Raw genomic sequence first — 14,883 nt, 5'->3', positions numbered from 1 at the left:
TCGACAGACGCCTCCCTCACGGGCTGGGGCGCGGTCATGGACGACCGCTTTATGACAGGCCTATGGCAGGACCATCATGCCTCCTGGCACATAAACTGCCTGGAGATGTTGGCGGTGTTCCGAGCTCTGAGGAGCTTCCTGCCGGACCTCAAAGGTTATCATGTCCTTGTGAGGTCAGACAACATGTCGGTAGTGGCCTATATAAACCATCAGGGGGGTCTGAGGTCTCGCCCTCTATGCAGACTGGCGCATCAGATCCTCCTGTGGTCCCAGGGGAAGTTGTTGTCTCTAAGAGCAACATTCATCCCGGGGAGTCAAAATCAGGGAGCAGACATCCTGTCGAGACAGGGGCTGAGGCCCGGGGAGTGGAGACTCCACCCCGAGGTGGTGGAGTCAACATCTCAGAGGTTCGGCCCAGTGGAAGTGGACTTGTTCGCGTCTCGAGAGACGACCCACTGTCCACTGTGGTTTCCCCTCTCCCATCCAGCCCCGCTGGGGTGGGATGCCATGGTGCAGACGTGGCCGAGGCTACGTCTGTACGCATTTCCCCCGATCGCTCTGCTCCCGGGAGTTCTAGAGAGAGTCCGTCGCAACGGGATCAGTCTACTGTTGGTAGCCCCATTGTGGCCGGCCCGAGTATGGTTCTCCGACATAATTTTGCTGCTGGACGGCCCTCCTTGGGAGATTCCCCTCAGGAGGGACCTGCTGACACAGGCAGAGGGCTCAATATTTCACCCTCGGCCCGAGTTATGGAAACTGTGGGTCTGGCCCCTGAGGGGGCACAGTACCTAGAGGCCGGCCTATCAGCTGGAGTAGTGGAGACCATACTCAGCTCTAGAGCTCCATCCACGAGGAAATTGTACGGCTTAAAGTGGAACGTCTTCACCGTTTGGTGTAGGGAGCGTGAGGTGGACCCAGTTAACTGCCCAGTGGCTTCAGTGCTGGAGTTCCTCCAAGATCGCTTCTCCACTGGTCTTACCCCGTCCACACTCAAGGTGTACGTGGCTGTTATTGCGGCTTTCCACGCTCCTCTGAGTGATGGGCCTCTGGAGAGACACCAATTGGTCGTACGTTTCCTCCGTGGGGCTTGGAGGATGAGACCTGCGGCTCGTACCAGGGTTCCCACTTGGGACCTGGCAGTGGTTCTCGAAGGGCTGGCCGAGGCCCCCTTCGAGCCGCTGGAGTCGGCTGAGGCCAAGAACCTTTCGTTGAAGGTGGTCTTTTTGTTGGCCATTACTTCTCTGAGGAGGGTAGGAGATCTCCAGGCGCTCTCCATATCTAATGAGTGCCTGGAGTTTGCTCCAGGCAACATTAAGGCCATTCTTCACCCTAGGCCCGGCTATTTGCCTAAGGTGCCGTCCAGTGCAGCACGGCCTACGGTTCTCCAGGCTTTTCATCCTCCACCTCACGTGACGGCGAATGAAGAGAGACTTCACATGCTCTGCCCTGTCAGAGCACTGAGTATTTATATTCAGAGGTCCTCTTCATGGCGGAAGTCGGACCAGTTGCTGGTGTGTTTCGGGTCGCCCAGGAAGGGGCTTCCCGCCTCAAAGCAGACCATTAGCAACTGGATTGTCCAAGCGATTTCCACGGCCTATCAGGTGCGCGGTATGCCTTCACCTTTGGCCGTGAGGGCTCATTCTACCAGAGGCATGGCGTCCTCTAGAGCCCTTCTCGCGGGGGCCCCCATCCAGGAGGTCTGCGATGCAGCAGGATGGGCTACCCCTCATACCTTTATTAGGTTTTATAGTTTGGACATTCCGTCTACACCCGGCTCTCTTGTGCTCGCGTCCTAAGTGTGCCTGTGAGCAGCTTCACACTAGGGCAGGCAGGGTACGTTGTGGCGTAGTGGGCACTCGTTCCCCCAAAGTGTCATTCGACGCAGTTGGAGTTCCCTCGAAAGGGAACGTCCTCGGGTTACGACTGTAACCCTTGTTCCCTGAGAAGGGAACGAGAACTGCGTCCCTTGGCCACGCCTTCCCCTGCCTGGGAGCGCTTGCTTCATCACAGAAGCTGACATCATGTGTGTGCCGGTTCCTTATATAGCTTCCGCCTATGTGTCGTCAGACATTACGTCATGACGCAACACCAATCGGAGATTGGCTTAGTTTCATTCATACTTCAGAGACGCTACGCTGAGGGGCGTTCCCCCAAAGTGTCATTCGACGCAGTTGGAGTTCCCTTCTCAGGGAACAAGGGTTACAGTCGTAACCCGAGGACGTTTATTGACAAAACATAAGCTTATTTGATGTCTTTATTTTGAAGCTTATTTGAAGCTTATTTGATGCTTATTTGATTTGAAAAACTTTATCCAAAACTAGTCAACGAAATGTTCTTTTATTCCGTCTGTAACAGTGCGTATCTGTGCGTTCGTTCATTCATTCACACACACACACACACACACACACACACACACACACACACACACACACACACACACACACACACACACACACACACACACACACACACACACAGAGAAACATGATTCACATTTAAACAGTATGCTATTTTTCCGTTTACAAACACTAACGTTATTCTATATCGCGATTAGAACAAAGCACAAGCATAAAACACTTACACTTCTCAGCTGAATCTGTTGCTCCTCCTCGAAGTGAAAATAAACCAGCACTTCTGTGGTAAATGTCCCAGGATTATTCCTCATAGCCGCGCAAGACGAATCTTAATCTGACTAAAAAATATAGTGTGTTTACAGAGTTTACAGCATTTGCCTGGGGGCGTTTATCTATTTTGCATATGGCCTCAACACATTATCTTATGAATAGCGCGCTCTGCGAGTGGGTGTGAACAAATTAACGATAATGAGCTGAGACAGGAGAAACTGTACTTCTCTTTAGTTTCATACAGATTACACTGCAGGAGAATATTTGTTTTAAATGTGAATTGTTTTATTTAAAAGTAGAAATTTAAAGCGTTCTTTAGACGTATGTTTCATGTTTGTGTGATAAGTATTAGCTGAGTTTCCGTTAATTTTCCAGACATGTTTCAGAAAGATTTTTGCGGAGACAGAGTGAGCTGAAAGCCACCCTGTTTATTTTATTTATTTAAAAAAAACACAAGGTTTTGATGTTAATGTGAGTGTACACAAAAAAAGAAGACCCTCTATAGTTTATAATCATGTATTGATTTTATTTATATGACCATAAATGACGGAGTATTTTAAGTCTATGTTGCTGCTATGTGAAAAAAAAAAACAGCAAAACGCGCCGGCGCGTTTGCCGTCCCCAGAGGGTTAATTGGCTGCTTATGAATTGCATTGGAGCTGTAGTTGCCTCAGACAGTCAAGCTGCATTATTGAGCATAAAATCAGGAAAGTCATGCAGACTAGATCTATTATACAAAATATACCATATATTGTTTCAGCTGCATAGTAAAGAGGTTTGTGTTCAGTTTGTTTTGGTCCCTGCCCATGTAGGTGTTGATGGAAATGAAGAGGTGAATATTCTAGCTAAACAGGCCTTTAAATTGGATGTGGTTAACATCAATGTCCCTCTGTGCAAAGCTGAAGGGAAATCTATTATTTCGAATAAAGTGATTGGGATGTGGCAAGAGCAGTGGGATAGTAATGACACTGGCAGACATCTTTAGTGTGTGCAAAGAAATGTGGGAGGGGGTAGTTTTAGGGATGGAAGCCGGAGAGAAGAGGCAGTGCTGACAGATTTGAGGATTGGCCATTCAGGTCTCAATAGATCTTTGTTCCAGATAGGGAAACATCAGACAGGAGCATGTGATTATTGCGGTCAGCCAGAAACAGCTGAGCATGTCCAAATAGAGTGCAATAATTACATGAAAGAGCGTAGTTGTTTAACATCAGTCCTATATAAAAAAGGGAAAGCGCTTACTTTAGTTAATCTCTTAGGAGATGTATCTAAAAGTGTTAAAAATCAAGTTATGAGGTTTCTCAAAATTACGGGGTTGTTTTACCGTATTTAATATGTGCATATTTATACCATAGGTATAGGTGCGCATAGGTGAATAATTCCCTCTGACTATTCTCGACGACCACACTCCTGTCTGGTAGGTGGCGGTAAATGCACCTTAAGTTGGTTTGCCAACTGCCAGTTAAACTCTAAAGGAAGAAGAAGAAGAAGAAGAAGTAAGCATTGAGTAAACAACTATGGAGGAAGAATTGGCTATTGTAATTTTTATGTTTTATATTTTACTGGAGGACATGTGAGGATGTTTCAGCCCTGGCGCTGTTATTTAGATGTTATTTAAGGTTCAAATGTTCACTATATCTTACCTTGATGCGACTTTGTAGGCTAGTGTATTATTTTTATTATGTACAGAAATGGACCGTGGTGAATATATTTACACAGGTTTTTAACCCTATTTGAATATAAAGCCCAGTGCAAACGTTGCTCCCGCTCGTCATCGGCAGCTGTCAGTCACAGTTGCTAGGCGACCAGAACAATCCGTAAGCTAGACCGGTCCGAGTGCTTTCAGATGCGCACTTTGATATGGGACGCAGCTGTAGTTAGCAACAATTTGTTAATATTGTGGCAATAGGCCTACATTTTGTTACTTTCATTTTAAAAATAACCAGTGGTGGAGTGTAAGGAACTACTTCGTTAATATTCACGTACAAATGTGAAGTAGGCTACTTTTTTCCCACACAGAACAGCAACACTACAAAATTATGTTATTTTACAATATGATACATTGTTTTACATTAAACTACACAAAAGTATATACATGACTAGTAGTTTCTCCCCAATGCGGTATTAGTGGTTATTAAAAGTACTTTAGCGTAATAAAGTAGCCTAATATTTTTTCCATGAGTCAGCCCTGCAAACCTTTTGGTCGACAACTTAGTGGACAGTGGAAATATGCAGTCAAACACTCAGAGCCCATCCCAGATGGTCCCAGTCTACATCATTCTTTCTTATTTTATGTACTGTAAATGTTAATTTTGAGATGTTTAACGTATATTGTAAATAGTTGGAAAAAGTACTTTTATGTAACCCACAAATTATTTTCATTTACCAATTTTAATAAAAAAAAAAAGGTATAAAATTATTTGTTTCATGTAGAAATTATGACTGTCATTACAAAAATAAACAATGTCCAGAGCAATAAATTCTCTTTTATTTACACATTTAAAGTTGCATACAAATAAATAATGTACAGAAATTATTTTTTTCCCCTTCTAAGCAAGTCCCAAAACTTGTCTTCTCTGTTTCGCCTTCTTCGTGGTGCGGATGCTTGTGCTCATACTGGTGCTGCCCCTGACTCCTCCTCACCGTGGGCACACACTGCTGAACTCGGCCCTGGTCTGTCCTCAGGGATGGAGGCAATGAGGACAGGGCGGTTGGTGGAGTGCTCTGTCCTAACACATCATCCATGAGGACAAACCAGGGCCGAGTTCAGCAGTGGGTTTCCCACTCACACCCTCACCTGTCCCAGGACACTTGCAATCCTAAGGCAGATCAAATTAACTGGGCTTGTTAACAACAACAGCACAATCAATTTCAGTAAAGATGTGTGTATTAACTTTCTTACTTTTTAAAAAAAATGTTTAAGTTGTCCCATTTTTTTACCTGCATGGGAGTTGCCTTCCCCAGCAGACCCATTTTCTCCAGAATAAGAATTGCTCTAAAAAAGGAGAAAAGGGGTGAAAAATATTAACACAGGGGTGCAATCTTAACATTAGTGCATTGTTAACACTGCAAAATATGACACATCAGGACATACATACAAAATACTTCAGAAATTGTATTTCTGGATACTCAAATTTGGTTAAAACCTTTGTAGACATAGCTCGCCTTACAGCACTACAAAAACACATAAAAGTGAAACCCCATTGCCTTATCTGCTGCTTTTCTTATTGTTGTGGGCTTTATAGGGCGAGTGATATTTCTTATAATACACAAGTGGGACAGCCCAGTGCAAATATTACAATAAAATTTAATTTATTTAGTTTAGTTTATTTATTTAATTTACATTTTGCTGTCTGCTCCTTGCTCACTGAAACAATTATTAAAGTAATATTGGCACAAATTTTGCCTCAAACTACCAGACAATGGTGATGAATGAGTTAAGATGAAGTTTATAAGAAAGAAAAACGTGTGGCTTTTAACTCTGTGTTCTCTAGCTATTTGAGTAAATGAAAACATAATACTTACATTTAAATGTGAATTTGCCGTCCACCAACGAACTCTCGAACTTTAAATAAAAATGCTGTTGTCACCGGTGCGCAATTACTTATGGGGTAGGATAGGCCGCTTAGGATCCATTTATGCATCCTCTCTTTCACGGGGAAACGAAGGGTGCATTTGGCATCGCTTTTGAATCAGGGTAGCCTTCGTCGCACTGCGGTGACGCAACCGGCCTTCGAATACGGCCTTCGGAGGATGCTGAATTGAATTGGGACAGCCTTCATCACGCCGCGATGACGCAACCGGCCTTCAAATGCAACCTTCGGAGGGTGCAGCCTTTGAATTGGGACGTCCTTCGTCGCGCCGCTGTGAATCAATCGGCCTTCAAATACGGCCAAGCGGCCTTCAAATACGGCCTTTGGAGGATGCAGCCTTCACATTGGGACACAGCTAATGGGTACGTTTACACGACAACGATATGTTTAAAACAGAAGTTCCCCTTCAGGGACTACCGCTGCATGTAATCGCAGTGGGAACGCCCTCCAGCGTGACGCGTCTGAAGCATGAATGAAATCAGTCAATGGAGAGAATGAGCATACGGCGAGTGACGTCATCGACCAGGAAGCTATAAATATCCCCTGAGCACACAAGCCGCCAGCTTTTGTTACTTCAGCAAGCTCTGTGTGTGTCTGAAATCTATCGATTGTGTTTGTCCGTTTTAGACAGGAGTTTATCACTATATATATATATTATATATTAAAAAACCAATATGAGCGAACAGTATAGGAAGTGTGTTCCCCCCTGTACACGATACATCACGGGTGGGGATTCACACGAGCTATGTGTGGCTTGTTTGGGAGTGCAGCATGCCCAGTCGGCTCTCGAGGGAGTCGATTGTCAGCATTGCGTTTTCCCTTGAGAACTCTGCGCTCGCGGCGCTCGCTCTTCGAGGAGAGTGGTTTGCTGCGAGCTCCCCGAGGCTCGGGTCCCGCTTCTGTTGAGGAAGAGCGGCGGCGCTTGTCTTGGGGCTCGCAGATGGATCTCACTGGCGACGTTGAGACGGGCTCCGCCCTATCTCAGCTATCTCCGGGGAGATCTAGTGCCTCTCACCCGGCTCTGGAAGCACGCGCTGCGGCGGTTACTTCTGCCCGGGTGGAGGCACATGATGATGTTGAATTAAGATTATCCAGTTCTGAGGAGCTGGATGTCGAAAGTTTTGCATCAGAGGAAACTAGTTTGTCACATTATACTGCAAATGAAGAAGGTTTGATGGATGTGTTATTTCGGGCTGTTGAAAAGCTCAGTATCGAGTGGCCAGCTGATAGACAGGAGTCTAGTAATAAAAATAAACTAGATGATAGATTTCTGTCTGCACGACCTCAACCTTCTCGCCGGTGCTTACTGTTCTTCCCAGATCTTCATGCTGAGGTTTCAAAGACCTGGGTTAGACTGGTTTCAAGCAGAATTTACACAAATCAGTCCAATGCTTTTGGTAACATTGTTGGTGCTAAATCTGCTGGTTATGTGACGATGCCGGAGGCGGAGGAGACGCTCGCGAGCTATCTCTCTCCAGCTTCATCATCTTCACTTAAAGCACCGGCTCTGCCCTCTAAACCACTAAAAAATACTTCTGTGTTAGTGGGGAAGGCTTACTCGGCGGCGGGTCAGGCGGCTGCATGTCTACACACTATGGCCATTATGCAGGCTTATCAGGCTGACCTGCTTAAAGATGCGTGTGAAGGGGGGGAAATTTCTGTTGAAATGATTAATGAGCTCAGGCAGACTGCTGATCTCACTCTCCGGGCCACCAGGGAGACAGCTAAATCTATCGGCCGGTCTATGGCAGCCATGGTGTCATTGAGTCAGACCTCTATGAAGGAAAAAGATAAGACTCTCCTTTTAAATGCTCCAGTTTCGCCTATGGGCCTCTTTGGTGACGCTCTTCATTCTGTCACGGAGAGGTTCCAGGAAGAGAAGAAACAGGCAGCTGCTTTTCAGAAATTTATGCCCCTTAAAGTGCATGTCGCTGGGGCTGCTGAGCGAGGGCAGTACCAGTCGCCGAGTACCTCAAAAAGAGCGCAGCAGAAACGAAGTGTCGCGTCTCGTGCCCCCCCGCAGAGAAACTGGAGGGACGAGGCGGGGCGCTCTCCGGCGCGACCTTCCCACGGTAGGGCTGATCTGAGGACAGTCATTATCGGCAAGAAGGCCGCGTCGAAAAAATCCTGACGTACTGAACGTCAGGACTCTGAGGGTGGTCCTCATCGTGAAAGACTTGAGTTCACGCACAAAAACACGGTGCCCTGTCTTTCCCGATGCCCTCAGGGGTCTGCTCTACTAACCCTGCCTTTACAGGGCGTAGAGAGACTCGGCGAGCGATTTCCCGAGGGACGCTCGCCCCCTCCGAGGAGGGTTGTGGAGTGCCCAGACCAGCTGTTCCCTGCCAGTGTGTTACAGGGCGCTGTGTCTGTCACTCGGGATGTTCATCCAGAGGCCAGCCTCGAGAGGCTGGTTCCCTTAGAAGAGTTCCTGGCGGAATGGAAAATTCTCCCCAACGTTTCTCAGTGGGTCCTGAATACTATAGAGAATGGGTACGCTATTCAGTTCAGAACGCGTCCACCTCGGTTCAGAGGGGTTCTGCCCACAATGGTGGGCTCCGAGCAGGCTCTGGTATTAGAACAGGAGGTAAAAACTCTCCTGCTGAAAGGAGCTATAGAGCGGGTTCCTCCACCCAGCAGGGAGTTAGGATACTACAGCCGGTACTTCATTGTTCCGAAGAAAGATGGAGGGCTGCGTCCCATTCTAGATCTGCGTTTCTTGAATCGCGCTGTAGGGAAGCTCAAGTTAAGATAAGATAAGATAAGATAAGATAAGATAAGATAGTACTTTATTGTCCGTGTACACGGAAATTTGTCTTGCAATACAAGCTCCAACAATTATAGCACACAGAAACTAAAAACAAAAACATACAGTCATCAATAAAAAGTATACAAAATTACTTCCATAATATTATGGGTACTCCGCCCTGCAGAAGTGTTCTTCAATAGCCATAAATATATACATATATTGAAATGCAAGTGGGGGGAAAACTATCACTTCTTTCCCCTCATGTGTTGATTCAGCATCGATATAGACAGAGGAACAAATGAGTGTTTATATTTGTTCTTCCTGCACTCCGGGACCCTATAGCGTCTCCCAGAGGGCAGGAGTTGATACTCTTGATTCAACACATGGGCATAATCTTGGGTGATTTTATGAGCCAATCGTACAGTATGTACTTCATGACTTTCAATAAACGCCTTCTCAACCGACTGTCCCACCAATTTGGAACAAATTCCCAGGAGCCGGAAAATCCTGGCCTTCAAATGAGCTGAGAGGCCCCCAAACCACACTGCGCCTCCATACTGCAGAATGCTTTGAATGGTTGACACAAAGAAAAGAGACAGGATTTCACTACTCGCTCCGAATGACCTAAGTCTCCTTAAAAAATAAATTCTCTGTTGTACCTTTCCGCAGATGTAGTCTACATGATAGGTCCAGGAAAGGTCACAGTCCACATACACTCCAAGATATTTAAATGATGATTTTTGTTTTATGATTTGATTATGGATGATTAATGGTGTAATATGGCATTCATGAGAGGTGCCGAAGATGATCTCTTCCGTTTTCTGTGTATTGAGAATGATAGCATTTTCATCGCACCACTCTACAAGATTATTCACTGTTTGCACATAAAGTTCAGCCCCTTCCCCCTCCTTCATCAAAGCTACCAGAGCAGTATCATCAGAAAATTTGATGATATGATGGTTGGGTGCAAAGGTAACACAGTCGTTGGTATAGAGTGTGAAGAGCAAAGGAGAGCTAACACATCCTTGAGGGGCACCGCAGCTGGTTGTGACCATGGGTGAATAGGTGTTATTGACCCTAACCAGCTGTTGCCTGTTAGTGAGGAATGAACAGTACCAATGAATAAGATATGGATTCGTACCCATTAGGGCCATTTTAGATAACAATATGTCCGGTTTTATTGTATTAAATGCAGAGGAGAAGTCAATGAACAGTACCCTGGCATATGGCTTTATTTTCGGGGTGTCCAGATGTTTTGAGACCAGATGCGTAAGAGTGCCGACAGCATCCTCCGTGCTACGATGTTGCCTATATGCGAATTGGAACGGATCCAGGATATCCTGTACAGACTGAGAGAGCTCATTTGCTACGATTTTTTCCAATGACTTCATTAATACGGATGTTAAAGCCACGGGTCTGAAGTCATTACACTCCTTGGGGCATGATTTCTTTGGTAGGGGAATGATATGCGATGTTTTCCAGGCCACAGGGACCGTGTGCGTATCCATGGATTGTTGGAAGATGGGTTGCCACACTGGTGCTAGCTCCTTGCTGTAAGTTTTCAGGATAGAGGCACTGATGTTGTCCGGGCCGGTGGCTTTACGTGAATTAAGCTGACCAAATACTTTTTCCACCTGACCCACTGTAATTGTCACTCTATCCTCGGAGCCCATCGTGACTGACTCCAACACCTTCCTGCATCTCTCCGTACTCCCAGAGGTTTCAAACCTTGTAAAAAAGGTGTTCAATTCCGTGGCAGAGGTTATCTCATCACTTGTCACAAATGGTATCCTGTTTTTACCTGGCATGCCTGTCATACTTTTTATTGTATCCCACGTTTTACGTGGATTGCCAGCCTTGAAAGCTTCCTCCAGATGTTTCTTGTGTGCCTTCTTTGCCTTCCTCAACTTTTCCCTCAGTTCTTTATTTGTTTTTTGTTTTTTGTTCAAGATGTTCACGATGCTTCAAGATCTGCTTGAGAGTGAGTTCAAGATGCTCACTCTCAAGCAGATCGTGTCACAAATCAGATCCGAGGACTGGTTTGTCACGATAGATCTAAAGGACGCTTACTTCCATGTATCTATCCTCCCTCAACACAGGAAGTTCCTGAGGTTCGCTTTCGGGGGCGAAGCGTACCAATATCGGGTTCTTCCGTTCGGCCTAGCACTGTCACCTCGAACATTCACGAAGTGTATGGATGCTGCTATAGGCCCGTTAAGGCTGCAGGGCATCCGTATTCTGAATTATATAGACGATTGGTTAATTCGGGCTCAATCAGAACAACAGGCGGTTCGGCATCGAGATGTCGTTCTTGCTCACATCAAGAGACTGGGGCTGAGGCTCAACGCCAAGAAGAGTGTTCTTTCTCCATTACAGAGAACCACTTTTTTAGGTGTAGTGTGGGATTCGACGACGATGCAGGCACGATTGTCACCTGCTCGTATTGCTTCGATTCTTGCCACAGTAGATCAGGTCAAGCTAGGCCAGTCATCCACTGTAAAACAGTTCCAGAGACTGTTAGGTCTCATGGCAGCTGCGTCCAACGTGATACCTTTTGGCCTCTTGCACATGAGACCGTTACAGTGGTGGCTCAGAACCAAGGGATTCTCCCCGAGGGGAAATCCGCTTCGCATGATCGTGAGTTCGCGACGGTGTTATCGCGCCCTGATCATGTGGGAAGATCCTTGGTTTCTGTCCCAAGGCCCTGTGTTGGGAGCTCCTTGTCGTCGCGTTATGCTAACGACAGATGCCTCTCTCACGGGTTGGGGGGCGATCATGAATGGTCGCCCGGCTCAGGGTCTGTGGGAGGACAATCATCGTCTATGGCACATAAATTGCCTAGAGATGTTGGCGGTGTTTCAGGCTCAGACCTAAGGGGCCATCATGTTCTTGTCCGGACAGACAACACATCGGTGGTCTCTTATATCAACCATCAGGGGGGTCTGCGTTCTCGCCCACTTTACAAACTGGCACGTCAGATCCTTCTATGGTCCCAGGGGAAAATTCTTTCTCTGAGAGCTATTTATCTCCCGGGGTATTTAAATCAGGGGGCAGACATCCTGTCAAGACAGGGGCCGAGGCCCGGGGAATGGAGTCTTCACCCCGAGGTGGTGGAACTCCTATGGAAACATTTCGGTCGTGCCAAGATAGACCTATTTGCTTCTTGAGAAACATCACACTGCCCGCTGTGGTTCTCTCTCAGCCATCCAGCCCCGCTGGGGTTGGATGCGATGGTACATCCGTGGCCGAGGTCACGTCTGTACGCTTTTCCCCCGATCGCTCTGCTCCCGGGAGTTCTGGAGAGGGTTCGCCGGGACGGGCTCAGTCTCCTGCTAATAGCCCCGTTCTGGCCGGCCCGAGTATGGTTTGCGGACCTAGTGTCTCTCCTCGACGACTCTCCCCTGGAGATACCGATCAGGAGAGATCTGCTCTCTCAGGCTACCCCCGCCCAGAACTATGGAGGCTGTGGGCTTGGCCTCTGAGGGGGCCCAGCTCATAGATTCTGGTCTCTCGACTGAGGTCGTTGAGACCATCCTCCAATCCAGAGCTCCCTCCACGAGGAAGTTATATGCCGCGAGGTGGAAACTTTTCACCTCTTGGTGTGGAGAGCGCCAGCAGGACCCAGTTAACTGCCCGGTTGGTACAGTGCTGGATTTCCTGCAGGACCGTCTCTCCACAGGGTTATCCCACTCCACACTGAAGGTGTATGTGGCGGCCTTAGCTGCTTACCACGCCCCTTCAAGTGGAGGTTCCCTCGGGAGACACCCACTTATATCTCGCTTCCTTCGTGGCACCTTGAGGCTGAGGCCTGCAGTTCGCAAGAGGGTACCAGCTTGGGATCTGGCCATCGTCTTAGAAGGTCTCTCCCTAGCTCCTTTCGAGCCCATCGAGGAAGTTTCGGAAAAGTTTCTTACTCTAAAGACTATCCTTCTTCTCGCTATCTCATCTTTAAAAAGAATTGGAGATATTCAAGCACTTTCGGTGGCTCCCTCGTGCCTGGAATTTGCTCCTGGTATGGTTAATGCCTTTCTCTGTCCGAGACCAGGTTATGTTCCTAAGGTACCAACTGTTTCTGTTAGACCTATAGTTCTGCAGGCTTTCTGTCCTCCGCCTTTTCTGACGTCAGACCAGGAGAAACTTAATTTGCTTTGCCCAGTTAGGGCTTTAGGTGCTTATGTCCACAGAGCTGCCCTGTGGAGGAGATCGGAACAACTGTTCGTCTGTTTTGGTTCACCTAAGAAAGGGTGTCCTGCATCTAAGCAAAGGATGAGCAAGTTGGTGGTCGAGGCCATCTCGCTTGCTTACGGTTCGGCCCATCAGCCTTCACCTTTGGCTGTAAGGGCTCATTCCACCAGGAATATGGCTGCTTCTACAGCTCTTCTTTCAAGAGCTTCTCTTCAGGACATTTGTGATGCGGCAGGCTGGTCCTCACCGCACACTTTCGTCAGTTTTTATTCCCTTGATCTTAGCTCCACTCCCGGGGCTCAGGTTCTCTCGTCGGTTTGTGTCTCCTAATGACACACGACGGGGATTTGGTCGTATGGGGATGTGGGTATTGCGTTCCGACTGCGATTACACGCAGCGGTAGTCCCTGAAGGGGAACGTCCCGGGTTACGTATGTAACCCTAGTTCCCGAAGGGACGGACGCTGTGTGTCCTGCCATTCTCCCGGCATCCCCTTGGGTCGCTTGCTTCAGTAACTTTAAGCTGGCGGCTTGTGTGCTCAGGGGATATTTATAGCTTCCTGGTCGATGACGTAACTCGCCGTACGCTCATTCTCTCCATTGACTGATTTCATTCATGCTTCAGACGCGTCACGCTGGAGGGCGTTCCCACTGCGATTACACGCAGCGTCCGTCCCTTCGGGGAACTAGGGTTACATACGTAACCCGGGACGTTTTTGCTTTGAGTTTTACGCGTACAGACGACATTATTGTCAAACCGATCCCCATTGGGAATTGTCAAACCGATCCCCATTGGCAATTATCTGTGAAACCGACTAAAAACGCTGTATTCTGCTGCCAGGCCGCTAGATGGCGATAAAACACTATAGCTGAACATGTACTGCGCATGTGCATGACGTCATTGTTTTCACAGATTCACGTGTTTATTGTTTACACAGACACTGTTTTCCACTTTGAAACCCGTTTTCAAAAGTTTGCGTTTTCAAGCACCCTGTTGTCGTGTAAACGAACGGCCATTTTTTTTACGTTTTAAGTTGCAAACGGTGTCATGTAAACAACCTCTAATACGTTTTCATTTGAAACACATCTTTTTCTTTCTGTTTTGGCCTTCCGTCCACATTGAGATGCTCTCCCAATTGGATAAATTTGAAAACGCTGTTTTTCGCGTTGTAGTGAAAACTGAAATTGAAAAATTTCTGAAAATATGCCAAGGTCTAAGCCAATAATCACAACCAACAGCCCATTAAAATCAGTCTATATATGTTTCTTAGATTTTAATATTGCAGTGGAAACTGATTATTGACATCCTGAAAATCCAAACCGGTAAAGGCCCACTAAAGTGCCTTGGAACGTGCAGCTTTGTATGATGCATTGACGTAATTTCCACTGAAACAGGAAGCTAAGGCGGGACATATTGAATGGCTCCTCAGCTTTTTCAAATAGCCAACAGTGTTTAGTTTACCTCACAGACTGCAAGTCGTACTTGACAGCACCATGGAAGCGAATCCGCTGATGATACACTGGATTCAATAGTAGAAGTGTGAATAAACATTGGCACAGCAGAACACACTTTGGACATACGTCTCCTACCCATATTGCTCCGTGACGTGTCAACGGTCGCTTTGGCCAGGTGGTATTTATAGCACAGGGGGCGGAGCTTTAGATTCAAGAGAGCATTTGATTGGAAAGAAGATGTAATGAGAAGCTGAAGTCCGCAGTGATGTCAAAATGAATAGG

This window comes from Rhinichthys klamathensis, unplaced genomic scaffold (genome assembly GCF_029890125.1).
Source record: "Rhinichthys klamathensis goyatoka isolate OS25496 unplaced genomic scaffold, OSU_Roscu_1.1 h1tg000014l_1, whole genome shotgun sequence".
In the NCBI taxonomy this organism is placed as follows: Eukaryota; Metazoa; Chordata; class Actinopteri; order Cypriniformes; family Leuciscidae; genus Rhinichthys; species Rhinichthys klamathensis.
Note: the sequence above shows the minus strand (reverse complement) of the source record.